This window comes from Pygoscelis adeliae, unplaced genomic scaffold (assembly GCF_000699105.1).
Source record: "Pygoscelis adeliae isolate BGI_AS28 unplaced genomic scaffold, ASM69910v1 Scaffold7, whole genome shotgun sequence".
Lineage (NCBI taxonomy): Eukaryota > Metazoa > Chordata > Aves > Sphenisciformes > Spheniscidae > Pygoscelis > Pygoscelis adeliae.
Genome location: NW_008825268.1, coordinates 164,889 through 190,408, shown reverse-complemented (window position 1 = coordinate 190,408; position 25,520 = coordinate 164,889). Strand labels below are relative to the sequence as shown.

The 25,520-nt window shown below is 48.5% G+C and overlaps 1 protein-coding gene across 1 annotated transcript in view; it reads left to right on the top strand.

The window, feature by feature from the left end:
• Nucleotides 1-17,358: 17,358 nt before the first annotated feature.
• COL6A3 (collagen, type VI, alpha 3) overlaps nucleotides 17,359-25,520 on the top strand; it is a 64,099-nt gene continuing 55,937 nt past the window's right edge. The window contains exon 1 of the mRNA XM_009329627.1: nucleotides 17,359-17,535. The gene's annotated coding sequence lies outside the window, so the exon portion shown is untranslated. The remainder of the gene's footprint in view (nucleotides 17,536-25,520) is intronic.

Below are 25,520 nucleotides of genomic sequence, written 5' to 3'. Positions count from 1 at the left end.
ACCATGGTAAGAGGCCGATATCACTGCAAAGAAGAAACAGACCCCAAATGTCTGTCCTTTGCTACTGCCTGTCTGCTAAGAGATGATGTTGGGGAGACAGTGTAGTGAAACAGATGATAACAAAGGACTCAGCTTGTCTAAAGGACACCAGAGGCAAGTCCCTGGAGACCAGTGGAGATCCACAGGTGTCAAAAAGAAGAAAAATCAAGCCTAAAAACAGCTTGGAAAAGGCTTCATTGCTGGGAACCAGAAAAGCAGACCATTCCCACCAGAGGGAAACCCCAAACCAGAAACTCTCCTGGAGGTCTTGTTGACTGCCCACGCAAGCAATCACAGCTGGCTTTTGCTTTTTAACTACCCAAGATGGTGATCAGGACAAAGGACCTGGAAGGGCCTCAACATCTTCCACGATGAAAGCCCCGAGACCCCGGAAAGGCAGAGGACCCCAACGCAGACCCCATAGACTAAACCACAGCCTCTCCAAGGCCAGGTGGGATGGTTTCCACTCTGGAAATCCCTGTATACCCCGAGCACCCTTACCTCACTGAATGGGGGTTTTGAGGCACATGGGAACCAGGATTTGAGCTGGCTTGTATTCTGCTGGGAAGGGCTGCTCCTGGGCACCAGGTTGCAAAGTCAATCTCCATTTGCCTTCAATATTTAAACACTGGAAACAGCAACGAAGCAGCTGCAAGTCCACAGAAAGAGCTATCTAACATGAAAATCCTAAAATCCAAATCCTTTTTACCCTAAAACCATGCACATGATGCATTTCTCAGCCCCCTGAGGAGCACCATGTCATATGGCAGAGGGGTAGAGATAAGCTATGCTTGGCACCTGACCAGAAGGAAGACATGACTTTCTGAACTATTAAGCAGAAGATAAGTGTATTTGAACCCTAGGGCTAGCACCAGGCAACGGGGCCGGAGCTTGGCTACCCGTGACCCCCCCAGAGGAGGCGGAGGGCAGGTGTCAGGGCCAGTCACTGCTGCTGAAGAGCAGCTTGGCACATCTCTGCCGACCTCAGCGAGATGCCCTAATGGCAAAACTCTCCTTCCCTCACCCTGTCTATTAGCCTTATTTATTTTTTTCCTTTGTGGAAGCTGAAAGTTGTTCTGAGCTAATTTGTTAGGCCTGTACGGGCTCATCGTGCCTAAGTCACTGGCTGCGGGCGTGTGCCCATGCTATGGGATGTTTTCAGATTATTGCTCTATTTGTTTTCAATAAACATTGAAACAAGTAATTATCTTTTCTTCTGTTACCTCCCAGTAATGTGAGGCAGTGCTTCAGCACTCCCAGACCTGTCCAGGTGCATCCTGCTCAGAGACGTCTCTGCCTTTACTCCAAGCAGGGGTGTGGAGCAGGAAGGCATGTCTCGGGCTAGAGAAAGTTTGGACAGGCATACGATGGGGCAGATGCAGGCATGGAAATGAAGGTGCAGAGCCCAGGAGATGGGCCCCGAGGCTAGGGACAAGTGGATGGGCAGTGCCTTTGGCTTAGCCCCATGGCCTGCATCTCCATGGATGTCCAGCCAAAACCCATCCCCTCCATAACCACATGGCTTTTTTACCACCGTCCATGCTACCTGCTGTGGCTTGGGTTTGGACCAACCAGCACAGAGCCTGAAGAAGCTCCCTGTGATAGTTTGCCCTCAAAGGAGACCTGCTCCATTCTTGCCACCCAGCCCTGGGCACCTCCTGACCGTGCCTGCCCTGGCAGCCATCCCCATGCTAGTCTTCCTGTGGTCTTAGGCAGCACCCTTCTTTGCTCTCAAGATGGGTGGCTTGGGCACCAGCCATGGGATTTGTTTTGAGCTACAGCTTGCTTCCAGCCCGCTGACCTGCCCTAGGCTCTATTTTGAAGCTCCAGCTTTCAGGAGGCTCCCTGGTCCCTCCTGAAGCTGTCCCAGTGCTACATTGCCCTCCTTGTTCAAGACATGAGATGCCTTCCAGCTAGAAAAGACAGAGCATGTTGCTTTTCTCCCTGCCAGACGCATCCTTGGAGGGATGGTGAGGACTGGTGGGAGGGAGCCGGCAGCCTCAGCACTGTGCAAGCATTCCCAGCAAGGTCACCTAAGGAGAGCCTTGCCGGTCGATCCACTCTCTAATGAGTTTCCATGTGTCCGCCTCTGCCCCGTACCACCAGTGGGCACCATTATTCCCATCCTCTTTTGAACGTGCTGCTGGCTCCCATTGCCTTGCTGTGACGAGGTGGCCACTCGCCAGGGCTTGGAGCAGGCAGGGGAAGGGAAGGCAGAGTTGTTCTTCCAAATACGAAGAGGCTGCAGAGGGGGAAGGGTGAGGAAAGAATCCTTCCTGCAATTATCTGGTCCCTGAATCCAGAAAGCTCCTTGCATTACCTTGCCTTGGCACTACTCCCTGGGGTGATGCGGGGAAGGCAGGGTGCATCCCAGAGCCCAGGCACCTGCCATCCCTGGGGATATGACAGCCTGGAGGGCTGCTCCCTGCTGATCTAACAAGCGTCTGATGAGCAGGTTCAAGATAGGATCCGGCTCCTGTGCTTCTCATCACCGTTCCTGCTAGTCTGCTGCTCCAGGCCACGGAGCCAACATCAGCCCTCGTCCTTTTTCCATCGCTCACAGCCTACCCCTGCGGGTGACCGTGCTGGGGTGCTGCTCATCTGGGTGGAGCTGGAGCCACTTGCATCACTGCAGGATGCACACATCATACAATATTACATATATATTTTTAATATATATATGATGCAGTGGTAGTGCAACCTAGCGTCCTCAGAGACTTGCCCAGCCCTGAGGCTCTGCACTGCGGAGCAGGGCTTTTCAGCTGGGGCAGGGATGACTGTGCCTGAACAGACCTGGCAGGGGCACAGGAGGGCTGCAGGAGGTGGTCGGGGGCAAAGCTGGGCTCTGCCTGCCCCTCCTGTTTCTGTGAGCTTGCACTTGAGATCGCCAGCCTGCTGCAGTGTGGGCTTGGTAGTGGAAATATTGAGGGATGAGGTCCTTCATCTGAGCATCACCCATGAAGCTCCCAGCTAGCACCTCAGAGGCAGCTTTGCACCGAGGTCCCCCAGCTCTGGTCCTAGCCTATGTCCTCTGTAGCACCTCTGCCATCACAGCCACGTGGGCAGGGCAAGAGGCCTTTGTCTCTGCCAGATTTTAGGTGCCTCCTAGTCTGTGAAATGCCAGCCACTTCTCCAAAGCCTCTGCAAGCCTCATCACCTCGCCGTACCTAAAAAAGCCCCCAGCAATGCCAGACCTTGGCTCCACAGAGGTAAACGCTGACCTGGCAACTTGCACAGCACTGAGAAGGCGATGGAAGTGAGCTGGCATGAAACACTCCCCCAGCAAAGCTCTCTAAACCTCACAAACTACCCGTGACATGCTGGCTCCGTGGGATACAGTTCATCTCGTTTGGCCACTGGAGATGCTCAGATAAGTCATCTGCTTATCAACATCCTCGTGTTGTACTGAGTAATAAATGAACATAAGCTGCTTTTATTTTCCTCCAGCCGTTGAGGCAGGCTGAGTGAGCAAGCTGGAGGGGAAACCAGGAGCCTGGCTGTGTTTGTGTGGTTTTGGGTGAGTCATGAGAGTCCTATTGCCCCCAATCCGAGCTGCCAAGCCCACTTCACCCCTGGAATAACAGCGATGATGAGAGTGGGCTGGCGCAGGAAAGGCATTTCTGGCATGGTTCAAAATGGCAGCCTGTTGGTTGTTTTTTTTTTTCAGAGAGAGATGCAAAATTGAAGTGTCTAACTTCTGGTGGCTTGAAGCAGGCATGATTTGCTCAGTCTGGAAAGGGGAGCTGCCACCCAGAAATACTCTGGCTGGAGGGGTAAAGGATGGTCTGCAGGACATGACAGAATTGGCAGGCTACAGGTCCTCAGATTGACAGGAAAAGGTAAACTTTTTAGCCCATCCCAGCCAGAAAGCATGTTCCACTTCATAAAAGAAAAACAACCTCCTGTGCATCTGTAGCTGTGGTTTCCTTCTTTGCTGGCATTTCTGATAACGCTCCAGCCACAGCCAGGCTCACTTTCTTGCAGCTTTTTCCGGTGTAAATCAGATTTCATCCTGGGGTGCACCCAGGGCTGGGGCATTGCGGGTACCCGATGTCAGAAAGGCCCCAATGAACAGCTATGGGGAAGGGGAGGTATCCCCACATGGGTGCCCCACAGTCAAAACACGACCAGCCCCAAATCCTTTCTTGTTTTGTGAGCTCCCAACCACAAAAGCATCGTGCTGTACATCACCCTGCTCAGCATGTCCTTTCTGGGCACCCAGCAAAACATTGCTTGAGCTAAGGAGGAATAATCCACATGTAGGATTTTTCCAGTTCTGCTGGAGGCTAGAGCTGAAGCCCCCCCAGCCGGTTGCTGGTGCAGACCCAGTGCCGAAAGGTGCAGTTCGGGGAGCCCGAGCAGCCTGGGGATGCTCCTCTGAAGAGAGCAGTTTCCTTATGCCACCTTGTGGAGTCCAACAGAAAATACAGGCAGCAAGCATGGGAAGCCAGCACATGAAAAGGGACTTTTATATTAAAAAGGGTTGTTGCTTTGCAAAGCTGCTCTCTTTTTGCTGCTCCAAAGCCGAGCGCTCTGATTTCTGATCTGTACATTAACCCTGAGAGAAATCTCCATCCCTAATGTGCATCTTGATGCCTTGCCATTCACTCTCTCCTGATTGCCAGCCCAGGAGCAAGAATAGCTATCTGTCAAGTATATTAAGCCCCCCATCACCTCAAATGATATCTCAAGGCTGGAGGTATTTGCCTCAGCTCTGGATGCTGAAGCCACCCTCCTTACTCTGTTCAGAGAGAACAAATCTGGGCCATCACCTAAAGGTGGAAGCATCCAAAGCGCCACTCGAATGAGCTCTAGGCCAGGAACATGGTGTTCATGCCCAAAATCACACACCACAAAACAGCTCTGCCTGTCATCTTCCTATCAAACAGACCCAGGAACTCTTTTCTAGAGGACCTCTCTAGTAAATCCCCTTTGCAACCTGAGGCAACCATGATCTCTGGTGACATGTTGCCCAGGAGGAGCTCAGCCAGGACTCCTGAGCTCGGGCACGTTCTGCATGCTCCACCGCCCTGGCTTGGGGCTGGGCATGGAGACAAAACACCGGGATTTTTGTCTATAACTGAAGACACTGCATATTTCTCCTTCATAAACAAGTTTTTCACAGCTCTCTTGCCAGGTACTGTCAACAGAGAAGTGTCCTCCCCACCCTCCCAAAAGCTTAAACCATGGAAAAGAAACAAACACCATCTCTAACAGTCCCTCTTATTATTTTTTTTCACCTTTGGAAAGCTTTCCCAACCTCTGGGGAGGGCTTACAATTGCCCTTTTCTCCTCCCTGTTCCTTCTCCTGGTAGAGAAGGAAAATCCCAACTGCTATCCCATGACTGGTGAAGTCCAACCAGGGTTGGCCTCTTATGGGGGGAAAAAAAACAAATTTCCTCCTCTCTCTTTCTGGTATTCCTCATCCTACTTGAATACAGGCCAAATTGGCATTTCCCTGAAGAGCTTTGGGTCATTCATGTAAAAATCGCTCCTGCTGTTAAATACCAAAGAAGATTTGACCCTTGTTTTCTGTACATCTAGAACTCCCTGCAGCATCTTCCTTTAAATACCACCCCTCTCCTAGTTAAAAAACCTCATGGCCAACTCTGACTTCGTTGCGATGCCTATGGGCCACCAGTTTGTGATGTGAAAGTACTCATTTTGGGGAGAAAATGAGTGTTTTCCACTTCTCTTTGTGCCATTGACTTCTTTGATCTTGTCCTTTGGACCGAGAGCCCTGGGGGACTGAAGTAATTTCCCACCCTATGTTTGTACAGCACCTTGCACAGCCCTGACCCAAAACAGTGCTCCTGGGCTCTACCAAAGCACAGCTGGAGGAAACCACTGCCTCCGAGGCACTCCTCGATACAGGACCTCATATCTCTATAGTCATATAGGTCAGCTTAAAGCCACACAATGCAAAGGCAATTTACCTGTGATGCCCCAAGCCCCCAAAACATCACAAGAGTCAGCAACCCTTGGGAGACGTTGGACACAGAGATGATCCCTGAACATCCTCTGAGCTTGTTCCCTTTTGTGGGGGGTTTATCCAGCTGCCAGGATGATGCCGTAGGTGCAGGGAGAGCATCCCGCCCACCAGGTATCCGGTTACTGCATCATCTCGCTGGAAACAGTCCTCCTGCTGTTAAGGCATCGGACAGATCAGGCCTTCCAGGGAAACGAAGTGTCAGCGCCCTGCAGACATCCCCACTGCCTGCTCTGAGACACAAGTCTCGGTGGGGGATCATTTCACATACAATGGCTTTTCATTCAGGCCTGCGAGTGTCTAATTTGATGCAGGGACTCGCAGAGCAGAGAGCTGGCGAAATTAGATGACCAGATGTTTTCTGAGGAGGCTTGCACTCCTCTGTGGCACAGTGAGAAGGATGTTAGTGGCAGCCTGCTCAAGAATATAGATCAACGGAGAAATTAGTGAGAACACGCTGCTGTCAACAGAAGCGACGTACATGCTGTACTCTGTACATCACTGCACGTTCCTGCTCCACCAAAGCCTCCCTGCTGCAGAGCAGAGGAGGAGGTCAAATTACTGAACCAGTGCTTCAGATCCACAAAAATCCTTTGGTGTTAGCTCCGCAGCAGGTTATCCTCTGCCCCAGAACTCTCCCTTGACCCGCGGGCACTGGCCGGTATTTTTATGTCCATTTGGTGCCAGGTTTTGGAGGTAAAGAGGAAGCGGGATGCTCTGCAAGGTTGTTGTGGCACCCTGGTTCACCATGGCCCAAGGATTGGACCATGAGCTGCCATGTAGCAGTGTCCTCTCCTTGGTCTGGGCATCATGTAAATGCCCTGCCATTGCTCACCTTCTGGTGTGCGTGCACAAACCGGGGGGGAATGACAACTTGGAGAAGCTGATAGACAGCCTCGGACCCCAGTGCTGCAGCATAGGCTGTGCTTTTGCAGGATAGAGCCTTTACCATTATGCTTGAGCCACCAAGGTGCGTGCCCTGTACCGGAGGGATCTCTGGCAAAAGATGGGTTATAAGTTGCAGTCTAATAATATGTTAACCCCCAGGAGGGTTCTGGCATGGCCACCCATCACTAGGTCAATCCTTACATCGTTAGCACCCAAAATGCTCTTGTCACCAGAGAAGGCGCCCTCACTGAGGCAGAAGGTTAGGGGCAGCCTGGTGGAAGTCATGTCGAGACCAGCATGAGGAGCTGGAGCAGAGGGTACGGGGAAATTTAACCCCCTGCCTTGACAGCCCATCGGCAGGGTGCTCATCTGACCTCCTCCCAGAGATAGCTGCAAGTTGTTTTTGTCTTCATGTTTGTGCTCAATGTGATTTTGGACGTACGGGTTAGGAAAGGCCTCACACTAAGGCTTAAGCCCCAGCCTGCCAGCAGCATTTCATTCGCAGTGGATAATGCTTCCCTTACAGGTAAAAAAGGACCACAAACACCTTATATATAGCACAATTATTTTCTGGTTGGCGATAACTTCACCTCTAATCAGCACAGCAAGAGAGGTTTGGGATAGGCACTCAAAATAAGCACCTTGAGTGATTAGCAAAGGTGGTCTTGCCGTGAGGCTTCCTCAAAGCCGGACGTAAGGATGAGCTCTGCTTCATCTCCAAAGCCATTTCTGGGGGGACAGGCTGGAGGATGAGGTTAGCCAGAAGGCTGGGTCACAGCCAATGGTGCTGCAGGTGTGCTGGCAGGTTTCACCAGAGCAAGAGATGGAGAGTGCTTCTTGGAGTAGGGGCAAGTACGTGCTGCCATAAGAGGCGATTTCCTCTTTCATTTCCGTGTTTTCATCCCAGGTAGGAAAATGCATCTCAGGAGCCTTGCATTTGAGGGCAATGAACTAATTTACCTTTTACCTTCATGTCTGACTCACGTTAGGAGTGATTTTGGGACAGCTGGCAACCTACCAGCATTTCACTTTCCTGGGAGGACGGACCAAAATAGTAACTCACCAGGCACCTGTCCTCATCGCTGGTAGCTCTACCTTTTCCTTGCAAACGAAGCGAAAGCTGGGGAGGTCCATCTCCCTGCGGTGCCTGCCTCCCTGCCAAAGCTGCTCCTGCGCTGACAATAGGGAGCAAGAGAAAACTCGTCCTCCATGCAAGATGCTGCTGGCACGAGACCCTGCAAAGCAAAAACACATGTCAACGGCAGCCAGGCTGGATGTGAGCCTTTCTAATTCAAGAACAATAAGTTCGATGGATTGAGGAATCAAAGCTGCCAGCGCCAGAGGACAAAAATCTCTTCAAAAGTATTAGATTGCTCCAAAGGCAGGGGGGAAGCCTAACGCAGATTAACTGTGATTTGGGGAGAGGAAACAAAATAAAGAAAGGCTGGTGTTTGTGGATAGTGGTTGTTGGCCACTTGGCATCTGTCTCCTCTCTGTTTGGAGGACTAGAGACCCCTAACTGTTAGACAAAGCAGGAAAAAACACACACAGAGTAAATCAATAAGAGCCAAGCGTTGGGACCCATCCCCAAAGAGGAGCTTGTTGGTACGCAGCCTCCAGTCTCACAAGTGCAGAAGCACACTGGTGCATCCCATGGAGGTAAGGCTGGGCTTTGAGCGGGCCCATCAGTTACCTGAGATACAGGACCTTGCCCTGGCACGCAGCTGCCTTGCTGGGCAGCAACACTCTGTCAAAGCTGCTGGGCTGCAGTTTTTTTGCATCTTTACAAAGCCCAGAAATGGTCTGAAGTAGTGGGTTTTGTGCCCAGCAAGCCTCTGCTGATCCAGCATTTACCAGAAGGTTTGGTGGAGAATGGGTGTTTAAGATGGAGAACGTTTGCTAACCCACCTCCATTTATCAGACTGGAAAAGCAGAGTTTTGACTGCTCCATCTTTTTACCGAAACGAATCATTACCTGGTGGAAGGTGGACAGCCCCCAGCATATTTGCTTTCAATCCAGCTCCAAGTCATCCCCACTTTGAAAATTCACAATAAAACCATCTCACCCTGCAGATAGCCTAAAGTTGGGACAGGATGATGGAGGTTACATATATTTGGAGGGGATTGAATTAGATGTGCTTCAGCTGGACTTGCTCGCAAGAGGATAAAACACTCCCTGTGAAAGCTAATCAGGCTGGATACGCTTAAAAACTCCGGCATCTAAGCTTTGGAGAGCAGGTTCAGATGAAAGGATGAGTGCTGGGCTGGACTCTGCCATTGCCGGGGGAAAGCTTGCCTTTGCGGGCAAACCTTTGGGATGACGGCACAGAGTGTCCTTGGCAGCTGGTTTGGGAGCGAGAAATTAGAAGAGAGCATCATCTGCCATGGACTCGCCCTCTCCACGTGCCTCCTCCCTAGGAGTGGCGGTGTGCCATCCCAGAGGGAAGGGGCCAGCGTGCATGGCCACGTTATTCATGGAGCACAGGGAGCTAGAACAACTCCATCAGGCTTTGCTGGCACTCAAGCTTGCTCCTCCTGAGTTTTACTCACATAGATGCTCGGTCCCATAAAGATCAGCTCCGTTCCAGATTACTTGTAGTTGACAGGTGACTTGCTGCTAGGTAGGCGCAGGGATTTTTTAGGGACAAGCGTCCTGTTGTTCTGCCTTGGGGAAATGATGCAATTTTCACGTGTCCCTGCTGCAGAATGAATGAATGAGACATTTGATGGACGACACATTAGTAAGGCTGGCAAGCCTGCTGGCTCTGGGCTTTATAAGGAGCGCTGGAGGCTTTTTTTCCACTCATTTCTGCCATGAGCGGTTAGAAAGGGTGATAAACAGCAACAGTAACCATGCAAAGCCATCCCCACCTCTTCCTGCCTCGGGACAGGTTGATCTTTCACGTCCAGGGACACCCCTAGCCCAGGGGCTGCGGCAGGGCCCCAGCACCACAGGAGCTGCAGGTGCCTGTGGGAGGAGGCAGTTGCCCAAAGGGATGCCTAAGTTTGCGGGGGGGGGGGGGGGGGGGGGGAAGGTTCATTGCCACAGAGGTTGCCCAGTAATCGGGAGATGTTTCCATAACCTCCTGAGCCTCTGCAGCCAATATTTGCTCCCCAAAACTGAGGTACAGGACAAAAAGACTCAACTTCTCCTTTGGCTCTGTAAAACCAGGCTGGTTTCCTCAGAAAAAAAAAAAAAGCAACAAACAACAAATCCACTTGCCAAACTTACAAACTTCAGCAAAACAGCATTCTTTTCCCCAGGCAAATAATTTGTTAAAGCTTTATTTTTTTTTTTTTAAACACATTGTACGCAGATTTTAAGTGGGAGCTTATATCTGGTCATTTGTACAGCTTTGTATCAGGTGAGTTTTGTTTTTTTCCACCCCTGTGACACCTTTATTTGGTATTGAAGTTAATTTCACTTACTTACTAGTTTGCATTTGATTGTGTGTGAATAACCTGGCAGTGCTGAGGAACTGATATCTGCTTAAAGAAAAAACTATCCAATTAAAGATTGAGGTTGTGTCTGCGTCTCTGATGCAGCTCATGCAGAAAAATACATTACTCTAGAAATCATCCAGACCAGCCAGAAATGCACCCATACTTCGAGTGAGTTTTTAGATGAATTTGGGCAAAACCCTTGGCTTTTTAGCTTCTAAAGGAGCTCCAGCCATTTACAGGGGAAAACTCAGCATCTCCCAAATGACGCCTCATCAGCTCTACCCAAAGCAGTGAACAGCACAGTGGAAACAACACAGTTTTACCTCCTTTTTAGAAACTCAGCATCTCCAGATGCCTCAGACACAAACATCTCAAGCACAAGTTGTTCCATATGCTCAGTGCAAATCACAGACAAGCCCCTGAGGAATAGATACATACCAACCGCATACATGCTATTTCCTGGGGTTTTTTTTTAACGCTAACTCCAACCAAAACAGCTATGATGTGGAGACGCTGTTTATATCAGCTCCCCATGAAGCTATGGGATGTTTATAAGGGAGGGAGCAAGATTATGCAGCCTGCACCCCTGTGCCCACCCAGCAGGACTCCCTGGCACAAGGAGCCCCGTGTCACCCAGCTGGGGACAGCAAGGACCCCCTCATGCAGGAGAAGAGGAGAAACAAGTGCATCCCACCCTGGGGCACCTTTAGCAACAGCAATGCCAGGATGCAACGCAACACGAGGATGCTCACTAACTAACGCTACTTTTTGTTATCACCGGGGAATATGGTGTCACCCTCTGTGTTGCAGCAGATCTGTGATGCCCTTGGGAGCAGCAGCCACCTCTGCCCATCACAACCCTCCCCAGGCAGGGGAGCATGCTGCTGTGAGAGGCAAGGCTTTGCTGCTGGCACCTCGCCAGCTCCTGCAGTCGCTTGCACCCTCAGGAAAGAAAATACCAGTCCTATATTAAGGCCCAAGAGACCAGAGAGGGACTACCAGGTGTGGGATGAAGCTGAAGGAATTAAGCCCAGGGAGGAAACCAGGAAGCTGCAATATGTGAGAGGTGGAGAGAGGAGCGGGGATTCAATCCTGCTCAAATCCATGTGATCACCTTGAGCAAGATGTGGGTTTTTTCACAGCTCTTTTCAATTCAGGGGAGTGGCCCAATTTTCACAGCTGAATTAAACCTGTTCAACTTAGCATTGGCTCCAAAGATTAAAAAGAAGCAGTGTTTCTGGCAGATGACCTGGCAGGAAAACATGGCGAGGGCTGATTAAGAACCTGGTGCCCCAGGGGAGAAGCAGCAGCCCTGGCAAGGTCGGGATGCAGGTCATGATCCCCATGGGGTGTTTCAGACTCCAGCATTGCTGCTCCCCTGGCTTTGTTCTCACCCTACCCGCAAGCAAGAGCTGCTCATAGAAAACGCCATTTATCATGGAAAAACCCACATGGGCAAGATAAAAATATATATTCTTATTCCTTTAATAGGGAACCCTAACAAGAATATACCCCCTGGGGACTGGTATGTATGGTACATCAATACAGAGCTTTACATTTCCAGTGCTGTCCTCTCCCTCTTAGCATAACACAATTTTTTTCTCTTTACTACTAGTGCACAATGACCACAGGTTTTCAATGAACTGGCTACAGCAAAACCTCAGGGCTTTCCCCCCCTGTATCTTCCCAACTAACATAACACTCATTCATGGGTATGAATAATTCCCTATAATTCCTCTTCGGCTCGTCTGCCATTACATCATCCTGCCTGCGTGGGCAGTGAGTATTTCTGGCTTCTCCCCGACTCCAGCTCTTTTCAAGCCACCTCACTTCCCTCCCCAGTAATTAGTAACAGTTTTTTTTTTCCATCACAAAATGGGAAGTTTCATTGAACTGTTGAAATTCAGCCCATCTCAAACAGATTTTTATGCAGCACAAGACTTTGAAGTTGCCACAGGACACGGAGGCCAAGACTTTGAAAGATTTTTTTGATCCCCTTGTGCGAGGCATCACCTGGAAATATCTAATGCAAGAAAACAGGAGCAACCCAAAGCAATGTCTGGCGACGTCTGCGTTGGCCAAACTGCATCTCATGCGTGCTCCCCAAGTTATCTTTTATTCTGAAAAAGAGCTCAGCTAGCATCTTTCCTAGAAGCTGAGCATCACAGTTCACATTACAGTTTACTGACCTACAAGCTGCACATTGTGTTAGAGGGGAAAATATTCACGTTATTTACATATTTGAGAGTAGTTTGTTCCTTGTCATCGCAGACACTGAAAAGCCCTTCCAGCAGGAGGGCTTTCTTCAGGATGCAGTTGGTCAGGGCTCCAAGCTTCTTTGAGTTACAATCTTTCCTATAGGCCATAGATTAAGAGTATATATACACTCAGATAATACATGCAGCCCTGGTGTAGATTTGCTTTTATTGCTTCTTCTGGGGTTAGCATGTTGCCATGATTTATTAGCAGTATTAGCCTCAGAAATGTTACAACAAAACAGGCATCCTTTCAAGAAATCACTGATTTATCAAAAGAAAAACATTTTCTAGCATACGCAGAGATTTTTAAAAGCTTTGATTTGGGGAAAAAAAGACACACAGCACAATGCATTTCAGTAACTCCGATAATATATATTAATAAATAATAATAGTAATAAAAATAATTCCTAATAAGCCCTACTAGGTGAAGCTTTTATCGCACCTTTGGTTTTAAATGATAACACTTCAGAAGCGGGAAGAAAGGAAGGAAATGACTTTTCAATTAGCCCTAAACAATTTCTCCTCCCAGGAGGGTTTTTCCTCCAGTCGCATGGGAGATGCTGAAATTTTTCATTTCATTCTTAAGGCTTTTCCTGCTGTTGCTTTTCAAAATTGTAGGACCCAAGACCAAAAGACTCTAACCTGCGCCTGACACCACACAACAGCTCTTTCTCCTATAGCGGTCACACTGATCACTGCTTTTTGCCCTTCACACAGCTAGGGAGGCAAACCCCGCTGTCTTACAGATAAGGAGCTGAGGCAGAACAGACAAATGACCTGTAATCGTACAGCTGGTGGCAGAGAGATCCCAAGATTACAGTTCCCCCAGCACTACCCCAAGGAGCCCTGGGAATGCACTAATATCCACCCCACCGACCTGTGCTGGGGCACAAACCTCCCTCCCCTGGTGCCAATTAGGAGATGTGCCCTTGATTGCAATTAAGCCCAAGTTGCTGGGATGCTCATAGCATCCCCAAGGCTTTCCCAAGCCCTCTCCTAGTGCAGCCTGCCCTGAACCCGCTTATCACAACTTCATCCTTGAAGACGGGAGGGAGATTTTGCTGGTGTTTTAATTTCCTCACCAGAGCTGTGGGATGGGAATGGCAGAGCCAGATGGCTCTTCTCTTGCCTTAATTCCCACCCTGACCTGCCCAGCTCGCTTTCTCCCCACCCTCTCTGCATGCTCTAGAGATGCTCCTACCCTTTCCCCCTTCCTGTCTCAGTTGAGGGTGGTATCAAATGTGGCACAAATACATTGGGAGACATTTGCGCAGAGGCAGACAGACAAACAGAAAATGTAGGAGAAAAGCAGAACCAGGAAAAGCTTCAGAAAATATTTCCTGGACAACTTCCTAACCAGAGTGCTGCTGGTGGGGGAAGTATTTGGACAAAAGCAACAGCAAATCCTTTGGAACTAATGAAAGCTATCTATTGTGAGCAAAATGAAAATGCAAACTGCAACCCTGCCCTTGTTCTAGCAGAGCAGCTCTGCCTTGCTTTGCAAGCGGGAGAAAGAGCTTGTTCTTTGGAATAAGGGTGTGAGGGCCACGGCTGGACCCCACACCTCCAGTCCACTGTGCAGATGCTCAGACTGGTGATTGAAAAATAATGGAGCAACCTTTGGTTTTGGTGGTACCCACTAATTTCAGAGTGAGCAGTGGTCTCATCTTGCAGGAACAGGTTTTATTCAAGGGAAAGAAGGTGACTTTGGGTTTGGTGAATGCCCGAGGAGTCCCAGGAGGAAAAGCCAGCAGATGGTGCTCAAGGATGGAGCCAAGGCAGGATGCTCCTGGGTGTCCCCACGCATACATGACCCAGAGCCATCAGCCCTGTGCTTGTGTGAATCACATAGGGGAAATCCACAGAGCATTTCTTAAATTGGGGGTAGAAATGGCCCAGCTGAAGTGCATCCGCACACAGAAAAGAACTGCAAGATTTCACTACTCTGCCTGTTTCACTGAAATTTTTTTTTGAGGGTCCCAATCTGAGACCCTTATTGTGGGGGTGGGAGGACACCAAGGTCCCCTTTGCATTCAAGCAAGGATATAGCACACAAAGCTTTTTTTGTCATGGGTGGAAAGAGAATTCCTCAAAACCCTCTTCCTGACTCATAGCATTAATCACATCTAGTTATTAATACACCATGGAGGAAATCTTGCTAAACTTAGTCCCAGCTGTCTCTAGAAATTACCAATGTGATGTGATTCAGTCTTTTACTAATGACAGAGAGGGTTGGTTTGGTGTCTGGGGATGGAAAGAAGTCTGTCCCTGCAGATGTCACCCCTTCCCCAGGGGTTTCACTCACCCCCGGAACATCGCAGCAGCCACGGTGGGGACCTGCCCGGGTTCCCCACTGCTGCCGTGGCAGATGGGGACCGCTTTGCAGGGGGTTGCCAACACAAATATAGAGGGAACTGCTAAAGGAAGGATTGGAAAGGATCGTAAGTGGAAGAAAAAAAAAAAGACAACCCCACCCCAAAATGCCCTCAGCACCCTGGCTGGCTGCTCTCCCCCTGTGCACCACTTACAAAGCCCCTTTCTGGAAAGGAAAACCTTTCAGCTTGGTTATTAGAGTCATGAAGGCAGTCAATTGGGAATTTAAGACCTCTCGTAGTCTCATTTAACTATTGGAGCACTTGGTAAAAGTCACTTCAATATTAAACCATATTAAGACAGATTCTGCACTGCAAAAAGAATAAATTCTAACTTCCAAGTTAAATATGTTCTCAGTCAAGCTGTGATAGGCATACAATGCAGGACATAGGAGTTTTGCCAACGTTGTTACATTACTTATCTCCTATCCTCTATCTTGGTTGTTTTTCACTACTGTTCTGGTGTGGCTGGAGCTCTCCCATGTTTTATTATTTTGTTTTTGCCAGTCACTTAAAACTGGTTTTCCTGCGTTCCTTCATTGCCACGCAGAAAACTGTTTTTTTAAGGTTATCTGAACTAACGGCAATACAGATCTCAGTTGCCATGGAGCTCATATGACCGAACCATACTGGTTTCCACTGGTGGTGGCAAACTGGAACCGCTGGACCCCGCTCAGTGGATGCAATTCTTGCTGAATGTGTCGTACAGGTGACAGCAGGGCTGAGGTGCACAGGAAAGGTGATAGCCTGGAAGAGCAATGGCAGGAGAAGATGCAGGGCAGCACATCATCTGTGCCTGCCTGTTCTGTAGGAGGCTGGCAACAGGGTGAGAGCACCCATGGCCACATGCTGCTGCTTTATGGGGCTGGCCTGGTGCCACCACAGCATCCCCAGTTGGGCTTTCCCACCTGACAGCTGAATTAAGAAGGAAGATAATTTGATTTGGACACTTCTGCCAGCAAAGTGCACCTCCATCGTATGTATTTTATCCTTTAGCAGCTGTCCCTCACCCATCTTGGCCACTTGTCACGTGTTTGTCATTGCTTTCTAGTGGACCCCATTTCCTCCATCCCCTGTTCAGCTGCCTGCTGACACCCAGCAAGGAGCTGCAGCTCCCTTTGGCCAGGCATATTTATTATTTGGGAACACCCTGCCTTTGAGCTCCAGCTCACCAGATTTGGGGAGGGGGACAGGACACCCTGCTTGCTTTTGGGCACGCAGCTGGGGACGTTTGCACTGGATCCCTCTGCAAGGTCGGCACTCAGTCTCTGCAAACATGAAGCCAAGCACCATTTCTAAAACGAGCTATTGCATCAATTCAAGGGCTCAGCACTTTCCTGAAGCATTCTAGCTATTTCTTTATGTAGTTCATCTTTCAAACAGCACAAAACCTAGAGCAAACATAATAAATCCCCATTTGAAATGAAGAGAATTTGACTATTTGATGCCAGGGACACCATCTCAGTTCCAGCCTTATATGGAACCAAACAAGGGCAAGAGATAAGAATTACTGTTTCCATACCACCATTTCTTGCAAAACACAACCCAGTCCAGACTGAAATGTTTAACTTTGGCCAGTGACATGCTGTCACTTGAGGCAGAGGAATAAAATTAGCCCCTCAAATATGCCTGAAAGGCTCTGCCTAATAAAAGGTTAAAGGTATATTTTCACAGCACATAGGTTTTTAAAAAAAGTCACTGGTCAGGAACATTCAAACTTTTACTTGAAACTTTCCACTAGGCTATATATACACTTTAAAATATTCATCCTTATGCTAAAGGGTTAACTTTTATAAGTTATGCTATAACATAATCCCCCCACTTCTTCCTCCCCAGCTGGGCAGGTAAAAAAACATGTTATATGTAAGTAGGGAACTGCATTAAGAAGATATTCTCTCACCCTGTGCACTGATGCTTATAACTGTGCAGGGGGAGAGGCTGAGCTTTCCACAGCCTCAAGCATCTCCAAACACCACTTCGCTGGTGCCCCGAGTAGCTTGGTATGGTCCTTGGCACGTCCTGGCTCCTGCAAACATCCAAGTCCAGCCCTTCCCTACTGAAAGGCATAGTTAAATCAGCTCCTGCAACCCTGCAGGGCTTTTTTTTTTTTTTAAATGTATTTCTTCTCACTGATTACAGGGAGAAGCATTTTGGAGACAGCAAGGCCAGCACAGGAAGGGGAAGCCACACAGCACAGAGGCGTCCCCCGGGGCGGGGGGGACCACGTGTGATGAGCAGCTCTGACCTCAGCCCCGGGAACGCCAGCACCAACCATCTGGATCCCATTTGCGATGCTGGATCGCCCGGCCCCCCAGCACTCCTGCGCCAGCCGCCTCCTCCAGCCTCGCTCAGACCCGTAGCGGCCGTCTCGCAGGGACCAGTGCACCCCCCTTTCCCTCGCCTCGCCAGTGCTTGTACCCCACCAAGCAAGGCGAGCGGGGACTGGGAAGGCTGAGCAGCGCCAGCACACCATGAAGCAAGAGTGAGAGGTGCTTCGCAGCAGAAAATACTGGAATAAGCAACTTTTTTGGGGGTTCGCTCAGGGGTAAGTGTTGCTTTCTGTGTGGGAGCCCTTAGCTTGGGCTCAGCAGCTGCTGCGCTGTATTTCTCCTCCTCAGCAGGGTGTTAGTCTTCGGGGAGTTTTCGTGGAATTTTGGACAAAACCTATCCCATGCACAGAGCGGTGTCCTCAGAGGAAAGCTACCCCCAGGCTTGCATTGTGCTTGGAAGAGCAGAGCGATACAGCCTGCTTGCTCACACCAGGAGCCTCCTCCCTGAGCTGATGCACCACAGGTGCATGGGGACACTCTTGGCCCCACCAGTGCAGGGGAATTAAATTCATTCAAAAGCACCAAGTAGAGTATTTCCCCTGCTGCTGCAGGATGGTGCTTGCCTTTGATGCCTTGAAATCACCGCAGCAGCAGCTTGGTGGGGTGGGTGCCCCAAGGAGGGCATGTAGTGGTTTGGGGAGCTGCTTGGGCAGAAGGAGGTGGGTGCATGAATGGGACCCTGCAAGGAGTCCAGCTAAGGGGGTGTCTCACTGCCCCTTTCTGCTCCCAAGGCATGCCCCCAGGGCTGGGGGTTGTTTGATAGCAGCCCTCACCCCTCCTGCCTCAAGGCAAGGTAGGATGAACTGGCCGGAGATTCTCGTCAGCCTGTTCACCCCACGCAGGTCCTGCTGCTGGGAACGTCCCTGCTGGTCCAGGGTGGGCCAGCACTGTTGTGGCTCCAGGGACAATCCTCATCCTCTCGTGGTCATCCATGGAGAGGGAAATTGGCCAAACATCAGGTTTTTTTCCCCCACCAAGGACTCTCCAGCCTTGCATGGAGCCACCTCCCCTCTCCACAGCCCCCATCCCTGCTCCCTCCTGCCTTTCCCCCCATAGCCTCAGTTGCCCTTGGCTCCCCAGAGCTTTGCACACAGCAATGCTCTTGCCGAGGGGGCGGCTATGACTAATCATGGAGACACCCTGCCACTGTCCCTCTTGGCTCAGCAAAGCCCTCCCTTCCCAACTGGAGCCCAAGGCAAGAAAGGGTTGCAGCCAAATTGGTTTCCTGACTAGGCACAGGGGCCAAAACTGGCTGGAGCAGAGGTGGCCAAAGCCACTCTGGTTCCAGCGGGTGCAATGGGAAACTCTCAGCTCATTTCTGGTTACTGTGATGATTCATGTACGCCCTCAGGGGAGGAATACTGCATTTTTCAAACTTCTGGCTTTACCCCATTACTTATTGGTTTAAAAAAAAAGAAAAAAATCAGTATTTATGGTTGGATATTTACTGTGCTTATATAGTGCTGTTTCTGGAGCACAACCGCTCAGTTCGGGAGCTTTGTGGAGGCTAGAGAGACATCTCCAGCTGGAGGCTCTTGCAGGGAGCTGGGGGGACTCCTCCAAGGTCATGTAGTAACATGGTGGCAGAGCAGAGACCCAACTCTGCATCTCCCCAGCACCATCCCTTGGCTCACCAGTACCAGAGCTCCTGGAAACTGGCTTTCCATCCCCAAACTTATACCCTCATTCCACCTTGCTCTTTGCAGAGAGGTTGACCTTGACCAGGGTGCAATGGCGATGGCATTTTTAAGTCAGGAATGCAGGGCTGCATGCTTGCTGCCACCACATCATCCTTCATTCATTCCCTTCCCATTCTTCAGCAGTCTCCCTGGTTCCCTTCCTGGTTTTTCAAACGTCTTTACAACTTTCCATTCAAATGCATTAACATTCCCTGATTTCAGGGTGAGCTAAACCAGCCCCTGCTGTATTCCCACATGTCAAGGAGGAAAAAAAAAGAGTGTTGTTCCTCTCCTAAATTTTGCTACGTGCCTGTCTGGGAACAGGAGGAAAGGGAAGGGGAACATCATATTCCTTCCATCAGTACAAACTTGGGTAACTGCAGAGTCTTGCCAGCCTTGGACTGTATTATCCCAGCCTGGATGCATTTGATTCGCAAAGGGATGAACCTGCCTCCGCATTGGGCATGCACAGCAGCAGGGCTGGCTGCGGGTGGCATTGCATGCCTGTTCTCCACTGTGAATCACAGCCAGCCTTACCACTCCATATGCCCATCACTTTTTCCACCTTTTTAAGTGATCTGTGTTCCACATTAAGGAGACGATTTGTTTGGGTGGAGAGGCACTGGGAGGCTTAAGTTACTATACATAAAGAGTCATTGATCTTTGAGGGAGTTTCCTCTTTTTTAGCAAATACTCCCTTTCTTCTTGTTAACTACTCTATTTTAGTCTCAGTCTTCAGATAAAAAAACAACCAGATTTTAAGCCAACAGCATGCTTATAATAACAGAAATGAATGTGATTCATATTAAATGTTAGCACCCAGGGAACTTGCCTGGGTAGGATATAAGTGTGACATAATTCTGTCGCTTTGCTGAATGCTGGTTTTCAAAAAAAATCAAAGCTCAAGTGGTTTGCAAAAACAGGAAGATTTTCCACCCTTTTAGGCTTGTTTGCTTTTAACACTCAGGTCTACCTTTGTAGGAAGAAATGTTTTCAGGAGCAGCCCTCACCTTCCCAGTGCCATCAATGCCAGATGGCAGCAACATTTATGGAAACACTTCAAAAGAGCTGGTGCGAATTGAAAGGGCTCCACTCAACTCTTTGGAGCCATGAATAAATTCAAAGTCTGTCCCATGCAGCTCATCCCAAGTCTCTAGAAATAGCCTTGCTTCTCCGGAGGCTGTGTAGCCAGGTGATATTTGGTGCCATATAATGAAGAGGTAGCCAGGTGCCTAAAGGCTTGGGAGGCTTATGTCCCTTTTCAAAGGTGACTGAGTTATTTCACAGGGAAAAAATCATGGCATTTAGCCTCCTAGGTGTCCAAATCACTGCTAGGAGTGGCTTTTGGCTAACGTTTTCCCCAGCTCAGAGCTCTTAACAGTGCAGAGAAATTTAAGGGGAGATTCATACAACAGAGAGGAGCATGCATCACCTCCAGAGGGCAATCTGTGCTATCATGGCTCCATATCAGGATTTCAGGAGCTCTTTTTCCTCCCTGCTTGCTCCACAGCTACAACGGGATGTACATCCCACTACTGGGACTGCAAATAGTTGTTCTGAGTGGCCAGTGTCCACTTTCAAGCCACTGGCAAATCTTACAGCAGCCTCATGGCTTCACTGCTGCCTCCAAGTGACATGCTTATAGCAGAGAACAGCCAAGGCAAGGGGACTTCAGGCTGAGCAGTTTGGTTGGGAAACAGGGTGATGATGAGGCATGGGGAGATCCCCATGAAGAAAACACAGATGAAGGCAGAGGCCCCTTGGTTTTGACCCTGGCATCCCCATGGAGCAGGCTTTTAGAGGGCTCCGAGGATGCTCACAGCATTTCATCTCCCACACCATCTGTAGGACAATGCTTTACCTTCCTTCTGGTCCTGCCTGATCCCCTTGCAGAAAAGCTGTTGGGACCCAGGTGGAAATGCACATCTTTCTTCCAGTACAAGATGACCCACCCCACAATCAAAGGGAATTTAGGGCCACAATTGCTTTGCAGGTTTCTATTCAAGCTATTTTGGCTGGGCAGGAAAGTTGGACCACATGTACTTTGGCTGAGGGTAGTGAGGTATCCCAAAGGTCCTTGGCTGTGCCAGCTAGCAAAGCTGCACAGGCTGCCCCAGGCCAAGCCCAAACCAGGCTGTTTGTCCCCAGAAGAGCACATGAGTCATGGCTCTGCTTACTGTGGTTGCTTTGGGTCCCCTGTTCTTTCCCAAAGACGGCTCACCTCCCTGCAGCAACAGCACTGTCATGGGGAAGGAGAACTGATGGGAACAGATTTCACAGATAAATTGCTAGTTTTGGATTTCCTGGTTATCACACCCCAAGTGTCAGACTGAGCCCAGCTCAGTCCTTTAGCCTTGAAGAAAAGCATCAGGCAACTACAAAACACTAGTACAGAAAACCCCTCCAATGCTCGACCTGTGCTATCTGATTGCTTTCTCTTATAGTCCAGCAAGATAGATAGCATCAGTGCTTGAAGCACTGCCCAGCTGGGAGTTCAGGTTTAAGAGGTATTTTGCAACAACATTAGTTATTCCCCCTACCTGCCATAGCATCCATCCATGTCTATGCATGACACACATCACATTTCTATTCATGCCAGAGTCATAGATACTCCCCCTCCCTCTCAAAGCCAGCCAGCCCAGCTGAGAGGCACATGTAATGAATCAAAGTGATATGTAACAGCTGTAGTAATTTTTCCCTTTTATGTTTTGCCTTTTAAAGTGCACTCATCTGCTTTGCACTTTTACAGATTAACTACACTCTGGTGAAAAAACACACAGAAGTGAATGATTGCTTAGAAAGTGAATTTGAAACATCCACTTAAATAAAAAAATTATGTAAAATGTCAGATTTTATGCATAGAAAAGTATGCAATAAGCAAAAAAATAGCTGCTGGGAAAAATATTTAAGGAAATCACTTCATTGCGTTAGTGGTAGAAATGAGTGCCTTTTGAAAGCATTATTAGTAACAGATGTATATCTTCTAATGAAATGGAGGACATACCATAATATTAAGAGGTCACCACACACCATATAAACTCTAGACAGACATAAAAACTTCAGACTATTGAAAACTACATGAGTTAATCTTTTAGCACATGAATTAAGAGACTGGCTCCCCAGGTTTTGGTGCTAATTCTTAACAGTTCAGGAAAATGCTTTCCTTTTCTAAAGGCACTCAATAGTTAGGTTTTTCAGCATTTTTTCCCAGCTTGCAGTGGTTATATGAAAAGCTCCACAGGAACTTTCACCCCCCAGGACTGCAAGGGACTTTTCATTTAAAAAAAAAAATCCAGGATGAAGTTACCTTATTGAAAATAACAACAATCCAGGAGAATAAAGTTGCAAAATAGATACTTACCATAAAAAAGAATTTAAAAAATTAGTATAAGTTCACATCCCTGGTTTTATCCTCCACCCCCTGCAAGCCAGTGCCACCTCCAGCTTCTGCGACCAGTAGTAATTTGGGCCACAAAGCAAGGACACATTAAGCAAAGCAAGTTCTCTCTTGTGCCTCACCAAGGCAAGGCAAGCCAAGTGAGACCTACCTCCAACCAATTAAAAAAAAAAAAAAAATCACCTCATTTGCGGCCTTAAACACACTTTGCTCACTGAGCCGGAGACTTACTCTTGGCTCAGTTAAACCAGAACGGAGCAGAGTTTTGCCACACCCCCCCACCCCCAAAAAAAAAAAAAAAAAAAAAAAAAAAAAAAAAATCACATTACCTCTACAAAAAGGCTGCTGTCTTTGCTTCTTCTCAAGGGCTATCCCCTACAGGAAGATCATCTCCTTACCTACCCCTTTCTGCAAGCACCCAGCTCTTCCTCCTTTGCTAACAAAGGTGCTGTGGAAAGGGCAATATAAGGGAAAACCCTGATCAGGAACACCTGTGCTTAAATGCTCCTCTTTTTCCTTAAGTTGTCAGTCAGTCTCTAAGAGATATCAATCACCTCTTCCTGCAAAACTTTGCTGCTTCTTTCCTTCTAATAACTAGCCTCAGGTCCTGTGATTTTAGGATGGTTTTGGGGAAGCATAATGCTAAAACTCATCTCTTGTTGATGAACAAGTCCCTCTGCTTTCATGTAACTAAAAATACCATGATGGAAGTCACAGAGAAAGCTGGAAATAGATCTGGAGGCCACCTAAAGGCTAAAATGGAAAAGAAGGTGACTAAAAAGAACAGCCAACTTATTATTTCTTGAAAAAGACATTGTATTTCCCAGCTGGCCAGGGCAAATAAACCAAAGCTGAGACTGAGTGTTGTTTTAATACACTGTGATATCCAGGTTTATCTCACGGTGCCCCAAGGGCTGACTCATGACTTTCAGTTGTTTGGGTTTGCCAGGATGGAGGTACATAAAATATAGCTGGTGGTTTCTCTGCTGCAAGGCTCTGGGGCTGAACCATGACCCAAAGGGACCTAACGGAGACGGGCTCAGCCCCGATTCTCCCCCAGGCTCCCTGTTTGAACATGGGCAAGGCAGTTCTTCAGGAGGTTTCAAGCCATAGCAACCCTAAAGATGTAGGTGTAGATCCACCATTGAGTTTGGAAATCCCATTCAATGTAAAGCTCAGTTGCCCACCACTGTGGGACAGTCATGGGGGGTGTTGCAGGCAGGGGAGATTTCATAGCACCAGGGAGATTTGCTTTTCCCTTCTGCTGCGTTTCATGGCTGTAAACAGCCCCATAAGTCTCTCCGCAGCTGCTCAATGTTAAAACCAAAAAACCCCCAAATGTTTGCTTCGGTCCTGTGATTTATTAGCTGGCAAGACATTCATTTTCACTGGTTTATCTTGATGCTCTGTTCACCCCCAGCTGTTGCAACTGCAGAGGGATAGGATACCATCCCCTAATAAACAGGATGATAACATAACTTCCTGCATTTTGGAAAAGAAATACTAGCACTTTTACGGCGTACACTATTTTAACGGGTTGTTTTTCCATAGCATGCATTTTATTTCACATTTTTCATTCATTGCTAGCAGCATTTTTACTCCCAATGGATGCTGCAAGGCAAGCCCATCTCAAAAAACTTGCAGCTCTTCCATAAACCTCTTCTGCCCAGAGGGGAGATGCTCTGGTGGGGTTCGATGGGTGGTTGTCATAAGCTCAGTGCTTTTTGCAAACCTCAGCTCTGGGACCTACAGACCTTTCTGTATTTGTGTGCTCAGGGGACGAACCCCGCCACGACACCCATGGCTAATCCTGCACCCATGGGGAAGCAGAGCCTAGCTTTCCCCTCCCCACGTGTCCTTTGGGTGAAACTAGGTTTCCTGGGAGCAAGCTGTAAATTAGGGGCGCGGTCCAGCACAGCAGGTTTGCTCCCACTGGAGGCACTGGGAGGTTTGGCTTGGACTCTGATAGCCGGGGGGATGGATGGGTGCCAGCTAACAAGGATGATTTTTTAGTCTCTTTATCAATGACAGCGATACCTCTGGGCTGCAGCAGCTGCCTCTATAAATCAAGGAGTTGCCAATACCAGGGAAGACTTGTCACATCTTAATCAATGCTGCGTGCTAGCTGCTGGGTTTGGATGCCTATTAAATGTCTCTCCACCTGGTGTTATTATGATTATTATACACAAATGTGGGGGGAAAAGTAGAGCCTAGCTTTTGCCTGAATCATGCTATATGGCATTCATAAATGCCATCTGGAGCACATGGAAGTGTGAATGCTGCAAACCCCTTCTCCCAAGAAGGACCAGACCCCAACCCAGCTTTGACATGCAGGGAGCCAGTGGAACTGTCAGGATTGCATCGGGTTTTGGGAAACTAGGCGGACATTGTCCCCTCCTTTCCACCAAACCCCCCTCTGATAGCCCTGAGGAGTGTCTCTTCAGTGGAAGATAGATCAGTTGTGCAGATGTTTGTTTCCAAATTTTCCCTAATTCCCAGCACTTGGTTCTGTTTCCAGCTGTGCCAATGATGGCCATCTGTGTAACTACCATGGCTTTCTTTAAAGAGCGGGTTAGTCTTTCCCCTAGCCCTCTTTGGCTCTTGTATTGGTCATAACTCTCTGGATTGATGGAGTTAGCAAGGATGGTAATAAAAAAATTGATCTGGTTAATAGCTTGATGTATTTGAATCACTTCTGGCTCATTTGAGTAATTGAGCTCCTTTTGGAGAATGAAAAGTATTAAAATCACTGCATTCCCTTTTGGGAGGATATTTTCTCAGTTAAGCAATCCTTGCTGGTTTCTGCTGTGTAGACTTGGAAATGAAGATTAAATAATAAATTGCCCATCTCTATGACAACAGATACACAGCTTTCCTGAAGGAGACATTGTTTCAGAAGGCTTGCCAGGTGGATCACAGATAAGAAACCTGCATAAATTAATTTTTGGCTCCAGCATGTAAAATATTATTCTTGGTGCTTTTCCAAAATGTGATCAGCTGGCGCAGGCTATTCTACTGCTGGGGCTGCGAGCTTGAGGGAGTCCAAGGGCTTTTTGCTGTACAGCCAGAACATGTGGCTCACTTGGGTCTGGAGTAATTAAATTTCCATTTATATGTTTGGGAC